Genomic DNA, 9,116 nt, shown 5'->3' on the forward strand with positions numbered 1-9,116 from the left:
TCCTGTGATAGGTTAATAATCCTCTTTTCAGCAGCTGTGCAGCCAGCATAGCCCACACTGACTCAGTTTGCCACCACACTTTCAACTTTGACTCTCTCTGGTGATCACGTCATCAAAGGTTGATTATTAGCATCACCTGGCTGCATCGTACCCTCTTAAAACCTAAAGCAGCAAAGGGATACTTAGTGTTGCTCACATGATTTGTTTCCCTTCTCTTTTGCTTAATATTTGTTAAATAAATAATTGCATTGTGAAAAAAGGTTTGTTGTTGTTCATCTGAGGTATTGGCCTAATACTATAAACCATGTGGTTTTACAGTGCGTGTTGTTTGTTTTGGTATCCGATCGTAACAACCTGGTTGCCAAAATGTTCGTCTTAATAATGACCCAAATCCTGCAGGCTGGAGAAAAAAAAACCCAAAAACTTGGCTGGAACATGTACGGATGATGACCTCACTGGCCAAAGGGCACACGGCCAAGTCTGGGTGCTGAAACTGAATCAGGTCAGCATCTTTCTCATATCCAGGTCACCAGCTATGGTCCAGTTTTAGGACAAAATCTGACCAAATGGACCAATCCTGCCTCTAACAACTCTGAAATACATAAAAAAGGGAGAAAAAAAGGAAAAAAATAAAAAACATGACGTGATCTGTTTTCTTCTTGTAGAATTTATTCTAATAAGACGTTTAAATCCAGTCCTCCTGTGAGTTAAACATATCTCAAAGCTGTGAGAGTGAGCTTGAGCTCTCCTAACTATGAATATTTGATGATGTGTATTCTGTAAGCAGGTCTCTAGTGTGGTCAGGCGACGGGAGACGGCAGCTCTGTGGATCAGGTAAGTGTCAGCTGTCTGGACCTTCCTGCACAGCACAGACGGTCTGAACAAAGGGCCGTCTGTGCTCACACAATGGAAGAGTAAACGCACAGACAGAATATGCATTTGACTGTGTCTGGCACCATGAGGTGTTGGGATGGATATTTTCACCATCACATCCTTTTCTCAACAAATAAAAGGGATATTTACACTTTTCCTTTTTTTGTGAGAATATTTCTTCTATTAGCAGGCATTTTATAAACCATTAAACATGTACTTATTAGTCTGTTATTGCGTGCAATTCAGTGCATGATGCAGAAAATGAAATACAGTAAAAGGCCAAATTAGACTCCCTAAAACAGCATCTTATGGACCAATGAGATTAAGAGCAGTAATGCAGAAACAAGGGTTGAGCCCTGCATGGGACTGTTCTTGTTTGATAATTTATTGATAATGTGACAGCAGATAGAAGCAGCCGGTTCAAATCTTTAACGTACCGGTATATAGTTTTCTGTCTGCTCAGATTCTGCTCAATGCAGCAAAGTGTTTGGGAAACGTAGTACAGGTGAACAATAACCCCCCCAAACTCTCTGCACCCAGGAACCAAGCAGTTTGTGACAGAGAGCAGTCAGTCCTTTAAACCCAACCTCACCTGAGCTGCAGTTAACTTTTTGAAGACTAAACTAAAGGCAGAAAACCCCACAAATAAACACAACTGAAGACAGACACGTCAAGGCCTCTGTCCTGTCAGGAGAGAGGCTGAAACATTTGTCCCCATTCAAATGTTGACATACAAAACTGTGCTATTTCTGTCCCGTTTAGTTCTGTACGTCTTTGTAAGTTGAATATTTATTCTTGTAATGTCTGTTTCAGACATTTGCATGTTGAATCTTTTAGTTTAAATTTGTTCTTATATCAGTTTAATTATTACAGAAAACACAGGCTGCAGAGGGAGAAAAACAATGACACCAACAAAGCCACCAGGAATGTCATGAACTCCAGATGATGATGATGATATTTACTTTGACAGGAAGGGAATGTTGTGAACGGGAATGATCTGGAAGGGAGGATCTCATAAAGAGGACATCTCATGCAAATTCCATAACATTATTGGCATGCTGCAGTGAATTGTTAAAAAAGTTATATGGTTAATGAGGTTTAGTGACAGAAATCTTTGAAATGTGAAACATTTTCCCTCTCTGACGTTTGAAGGCATCTTGTGCCGAGCTTGGACGAACTCCTTTTAATTTTACTGTGAAGCGGCGACTGTTGACAAGAGTAATAAACATCAATTCCTCTGTTTTCTGCCCCAACTTCATCCTGTTCATGGTCATGGGGAACCGAGCCCGCCCCAGCTTATCATAAACAACAACACCAAAGTCTATGCTCCAACTGCTGTCAGTCAACATGCAGCTTCACGGGGGACGTGCCATGATTTTTACAAAAGCTGACACAATTTCCCGAAGAATTCATGAAATGCCTGTGATGTGTTTTAGTCAAAATACCACAAGGAGATGGAACAGCAGCCCCCTTTTAACATCTGTTCACAGCCGCTGCTGGTGCAGTCAGCATTTCATCTCCATCTCAGCCCCTCTCTTTGTGTGGTTTTCCTCTTGGACGTGTTCCAACTTTGCGCTTTTCATTTCAGAGTAACAACAAATGGAGCACGATGTGAAAGTGATGTGAAAGTGCAGATCTGAACCACTCTCTGAATGACATAATCTCAGACTTGAGTGCCTCAAACAGAGCGGCTGGTTGTGTTATCTTAAAGTTTTTGAGTCAGCAGTCTCAGCAGACCAGCTGTGACACTGCTGTGATGCATATCAGGCCTCGTGATCCCGTGCAAGTGCTGGACGAGGTGCAAAGGTGCCCAAGCGATGATCATCAGAACTGTCCTTCCCTAAATGCACAACATACGACCTCGTGAAGTGATAAGGCCGTCCTTTTATGCACAAATGAGGGATATTTATGCACACAGCAAGTTAGTTGTGCTTAGGCCACAGAGATGGCTTGCAGCAGCTCTGCTTCAGACCCCCAAATGTAAAGTATAACACTATGTTACATTCAATACAGCTTGCTGCATGTTATTTTGCTTTGTTTAATTTTATTTAACAGAGCAGGTTGAAAACAGAACAAATATGTCTTGATATGAAGTTATAAACTTTAAATTATTAAAAGAATAGGGCAAATTTATTTGGAAAAATTGTAGTTTACATTTCTAACAGAAAGCGAAGGACACTATCATTCGTCTGGTGCTATCATTTTAACGACAAGACAAATCTAAATGATAAAACAAAAGATCAAAAGAATACTAAGATGTCTTCAACACGCCACGATAGCTCATTATGTGATAGCTTCTCTCTTTTCTTTCTGTTTTACTTATTTAAATTAAATTGTGTTCATATTCAAGCTTCACAACTTAAAAACAAAGTGGTCGTGGCACAAATGAACCCATTCTGACGGAGCCGGTGCCCTGCTGCTGGTCTGGTTAGGGAACCATGATGCAATGGAGGCCCAGATTATTATTCTTGGCCATGTTAACTGGGGACAACAGTCAAACTCTCAGGAGAAGAAACTTACAAAATCTCCACTGTGCAAAGGACAAATGGAGTATATTACCCTAGAGTTCCTAGATCGGTCCATGATGTCAGTCCTGTAAAGAATGAACTGAGAAGCTTATGAACTTGTTATTCTCTTGCTCGTACATTGCAGGATCCCTGCGTCTGAAAGCTTGAGAACAGCTCATTACTTCCAGGTGTACACAGTTCAAAACTAAAACTCAAGACGTGTATGAATACCTGGCTGTAGGAGGCACGGGGGTGCTGCCCCCTGCCTGACCCCGCCCTGAGTGAAGAATTTAGGCCTCCCATGAGCCGTGCTGTCCCTGACCGGCAAGACACGTCTCTGCCAGCACTAAGAAGAGTTATTTTAAAATCTTATTCTCCTGCCAGTGATCGTGTTACCACAGCCATGACTGCTGGCGGTGGCCTGACTGACAGGAGCGGGTGCTACGCAGCTCAGCTGTCTCGCTTTTAAGTCATAACTCTGAATAACTCAGTTAATTCGATCCTGAAACCGATCAAAAGCATAAACTCCTGTTTCATTTTTTTTTACCAGTTTGCTGTTTTGTATATGAACAGTTTTAGTTCAATTAGAGGACTTTTCTCAGCCTGTAATCTGCTCATTTTCTTGACCACTTCTCTGATCACAGAGTAATTTTCCAGCTGAAATCCTGAGTATCTGTATTTAACCACACCAGGGGTGTCCTGATAACCTGGTGACCTGGTAACTAAAAATAGGCCAGGATTCATATGTTTGTTTGACTTCCCTTTTAAACAGGTTTATTTTTTTCTTCTTGCAGGGCAGTGACCCCGGCGTTTAACCTTCGCACTGAACTCAGTAAACACAGGAAAGTCCCTAAACTTCTATTTCAGCCCCAAACATGATGTATCCACATTACATTAGGAGAATAGAGAAATTAATGTATTTCTGTTTCTGTTTATCATTCTAGCCTATAATTAACACATTAACACTGACATAATCTATATGAATGTTAAACCATTCACTAATGAGAGATGTGAATGTAGCCAGCTCTCTGAATGTGGAGGGCTGGTGGAGGGCTGAGAGTAGATGATAAATAGTGATGAATCCCAGCTGCTGGCAACTTATTTAGAACACAAAACGAATGAGAGAAAACTGCATCGTACCAGCAGATGAACAACATCTGCACATGTTCATTTTGTTAGGAGTTTACTTTTTCTTCAGCTGCCATCATACTTTTTTATAATGAAATACAACATGCAATGTGCAATGTTGCTCTTCTAAAGACTTGTGCATGGGCCACTTAGTGGCATGAAACAAAAATAATATGATTGATTGATTTAAGGTTTGGTTAGTTCATTCAAGTGTTTTTCTCTTTTCACATCAGGTGCGTGTGTGTGTGACATAAAATTACATTCCCAAACTGGATAACAGCAGAGAAAAACAGTAACATTGGTCATTGTGATTCTGATTCAGGTGTTTTGCTGAACTCGTGCTATGAATCATAAGTGGATGAGGACATTCTTCAAAGTTTCCTTTAAAGTAGAAGTATGTGAGTGTTGGTGTGAAGTCTTTGCCTGGGTAAATAACCACATGGGCAGTAAGAGGGAAACCATCACGTCTAAAACCTGCCACCTGCTGGAGCACACAGACAGCACCTTCCTTGACAGATTAAAACATAGATTACATATCCTTTCAGTAGACGTCATGATATCATTGATATGAAAATACTGATTGAAGATTGTAGACAGTCAAGAAAGTTTTAAATGTAAATTTTAAAAGAATGCAACGGGATGCTAACTCATGTTTGAAAATGGGTGTGAATAATTTTTATTATCATTATTATTATTTTTAAATTAGATTTGCAAGTCTCACGAACCCATTTAGAAAAGAGCGAAAAAAACACATTACATGTTTAAAATCTAAGGGGTAAAAAAAAAATAAGATAAATGTGAATTTGAAGGCAGTGGCGGAAAAAGTCAGGACAGGTTGATGTTTATTACTGTGTAACATTCTCTTTTCTTTTAACCATCAGTCCATCCCTGTAATTCCTGGAACTGAGGAGACAGAGGTTTGGGGATTTTTGTTATTTTTTTCTTGTCTGATATGTGATCCAAGCTCCTCAACAGTGCTGGCTCTGTGGTTTTTGTTTCATAATGTGCCAAATGTCTTAACTTGGTGTGCACTACAGGCCGCCCAGTCCAGCTGACTCTGTGAAGCATGAAATGGATGCAGTGTACAGGTAATCGCTATGCCGCTGAAATGTCTTTGCCAAAAAATACATCTGGACCGGAACATATGTTGCTCTACAACCTGTATATCTTTCAGCACTGGTGTTTCCTTTCCAGATGTGAGAGCTGCAACAGGTAATCATGTACCCCCACCTGGATGCAGAGACCAAAGAGAGGTGGCTGTGCGCCAAATCAGTATGCAATTCCACATAACATGTCATCATCATGAAATCATTTTAGTACCAGGAGCGTTGTGAGTAACAGAGTAGTGTTCAATCACCCTTACACATCTGTTACTACTTTACAAGCTGCAATAGACACAACCAGTGTCCTGCCATTCCAGTTTGAGGTTGTAAACATAGGAAGCGAGTAGAATACAATCAAAGAAGTAAAGCTTTGAAAATACTTTTTGTAAGAGGATTTAGACAATGATGTCCTTCCCAGAATCATCAGGCCTGCTGTTATTGCAGTACTACCTGAAGGCTCAACGATCATGCCAAATTCAAATTCAAAATACATAATTGAATCCTGAAAGAGAATTAATCTGCATCCACTACTGATTTTTGGCCTTGGCCCGTGCGTACAGAGGTTTTTCCACATTCTCAGACTCTTTGATAACATTATACTATTTAGTCTTTGCATTCTTTTCTGGAATTGTTTTATTATTTTCAGACATTTGCTTCCTTCAAATTGGTGAACATCTGGCAATCTTTACACTGCCTCTCCAAGACACTCTTTCAATGCCAAATCAGGGGCTTCATCATTGGCTTCTTGGCAATTAAACAAATTGATTGGTTGTAAGATCTTCAAGGTGTTTTTGTTACTTTGCAACATTTTCAAACTTTTAGTGTCCTTGTTCTAACTATCCTTAGATTAAATTTAAAATGAGGCATAATTTTTCATGAAATGGCAACAGGTCTTTTTAATCGTCTCAGTTTTATAGGCTTCTATCTTTTATTCTGATTAGAATACAGACACATATGTGTAGTGTATATTGTTTCAGAACAGAACAATCAACCATCATCCGACCTTATTTATTTATTTATTTATTTGTAAAGTTGACTGGAGACTGGTTAAGGCAGATGGGGGTCCATAATGAAGCTGGTTCTGCTGCAGGTTTACCACTACGGCCCTCTGCATGCTTCAAACAGAGGATTGCATTTGAGTGAAGATTAAATGCAATCTCTTCTCTCTAGATGCTTTCTGGAAAAACATTGTTAAAATAATCTCTGACATTTTAAAATCCTATATTCTTGATCCTAAAGTCTGGATACTGGGAGATATCAGTTCACTAAATATGACTAAAAAGTACTTCATTCTGCTTGCAGGCACTGCGGCAAAAAATTGTATTTAAAAAAACTGGAAATCAGAAAAATCCCCAGCACCCAAACAATGGATCAATGAACTTGCACTCCAGAAAAAATATTGTATTCTGTTAGAAAAAAACCTAGGGACTTTGACCTTATTTGGGGACCCTTTTTGGATTTTTTGCCTTTATTGGACTAGCTAATGATCTGAATCATCTACTGCATTAAATAATGTGTTTTTCAGGACTTGATTATTTACTTTATTATTCATTTGCTCCAGTATTGTTAGGCATATGTGAAAATAAGGTAAATGATTTTGAATGATGTAATGTATTGACCATATGAGGGAGTGAAGGGGAGAGGGGTGTGTTGTTGTATTTATTTATTTATATATATTTATTTTCATTTCTTTCTTATTATTATTATTTATTTATTTTTGTTTAATTATCGTTATGAAAAGTTAAAAAAAGGGGAAAATATTGCTATTTCTTTTGTTGTTGTAAATCTTTTTTTTTATTGCCCTCAATAAATATATCTATAACAAAAATGCAATCTCTTCCTTACATTAGCTATTCCATGTTTGATGGCATTTGATGACATGAAGTGTATGGAGGTAGATCTTTGTCTTAATTATTCAATCAAAACAAAGATTGCTTCAATCAAAAAATGTATTTTCAATCAAAGAAAAAAAGTGTTTGAATGCAAAAGAATATTTGAGATTCAAAAAAATGCATTTGAACACTGTTTTCCTTTGACTGGAGAAGTTTTCTTTGATAGAAGTGAAGTTTTTTTTTATTGAAGCAACTTTTTTGATTGAAGTAATGTTTTTTGTGTTTGGGCCATATTATGGGTAGGACATTTGTGTCTTTATCATTTAATCAAGTTGCTTCAAAAAGAAAAAAATATTTTCAACAAAAAAAATCATTTCAATAAAAAAAACTTTTTCAATCAAAGAAAAAAAGTGTTTGAATGCAAAAAAATGTTAGAGAACCAAAAAATTGCATTTGAACACCTTTTTTCATTGAAAATATATTTTTTGATTGAAGCATTTTTTTTATGAATAATTAAGACACAAATCTACCTCCATAGAAGTGCTGTTTTAAGGTTTGTAAAGCCATTCACCTGCCACTTATTCATTTGATTAAAGGTGCTCTAATCTATGGCGATATTGAGACAGCACTTCCTGTGTTAGTTATTGAGGATTATGGGTTATTGGATAAGAAATGTAACAACAAGTTTATAAGTGCTGTCTTTAAGTTGAGATCATTTAACGACTATCACAGAGGTTTATATTCTGACACTTCACAGTGTTTAAGTTTGTCTACATTAGAAAAAGCCCACTCAAATGATATCAAATGGCCCATTCCCCCCAAAGTCAAGGAAACTAATTTTAAATTGATTAATAAAATGTATCCAACTGCTGAATTCTTGAGACATAGATTTAAATTTGAATTTGACCCCTGTGCTTTTTGCAATGAATCTGAAGAATCACTTGATCACATGTTTTATTGTGTCCTGGCTCACAAATTTTTTGGCGTGAAATTAGAAATTGACTATCTGTAAAAATGAATGACATTTCAAATTTAGAAATCATTAACATTATTTTTTATATAGACAAAATTGACAAATCAGTGTCCTTCTTGGTTAATGTCATTCTCTTACTCTCTTACTCTCTTAGTGATGAAATGTTTTTTTTTTTTTTTTAAAGTATGTAATGGTTGTGTGTTTGTGTATGTTGGATGTGTGTGGGCCTTCTGAGTCCGTAATAAAGATTATTATTATTACTGGCTAAATATCACATAGATTGTTGTAAGTGGAGAAAAAATAAGCCCTCTTTCCAATTTTTTATAAATGATTTCAAAAGTTTTTTTGTTTCTTTAAAAAATATTAAGTCAAATAAAAAATGATCAACCGATATATCAAAGTATCTTTTATTTTAAGTCTCTTTCTGAAATGTCGATGCTATTTGCTTTAAAATGCCTTACTGTTCCTTTGTTTTAACTTTACTTGTCTATCTTAATTTTTGTTTATATGTCTCTTGTTCATGATACCTCCAAAATGTTCTATTTTCTTATATTATATTTCCTCTACTAGTAAAAAAAAAAAAAAAGAAGTGCTATGTGATGGATGTTGCAGTTGGACTGTTGTGTGCTGTTATGTGTGCCAGCAGCTCCGCTCCCAGCAGCGCCCCCTGGCGGCGGAGCGGCGCAGCTCCGGAGCAGCT

This window comes from Cololabis saira, chromosome 3 (genome assembly GCF_033807715.1).
Source record: "Cololabis saira isolate AMF1-May2022 chromosome 3, fColSai1.1, whole genome shotgun sequence".
NCBI classification, from domain to species: domain Eukaryota; kingdom Metazoa; phylum Chordata; class Actinopteri; order Beloniformes; family Belonidae; genus Cololabis; species Cololabis saira.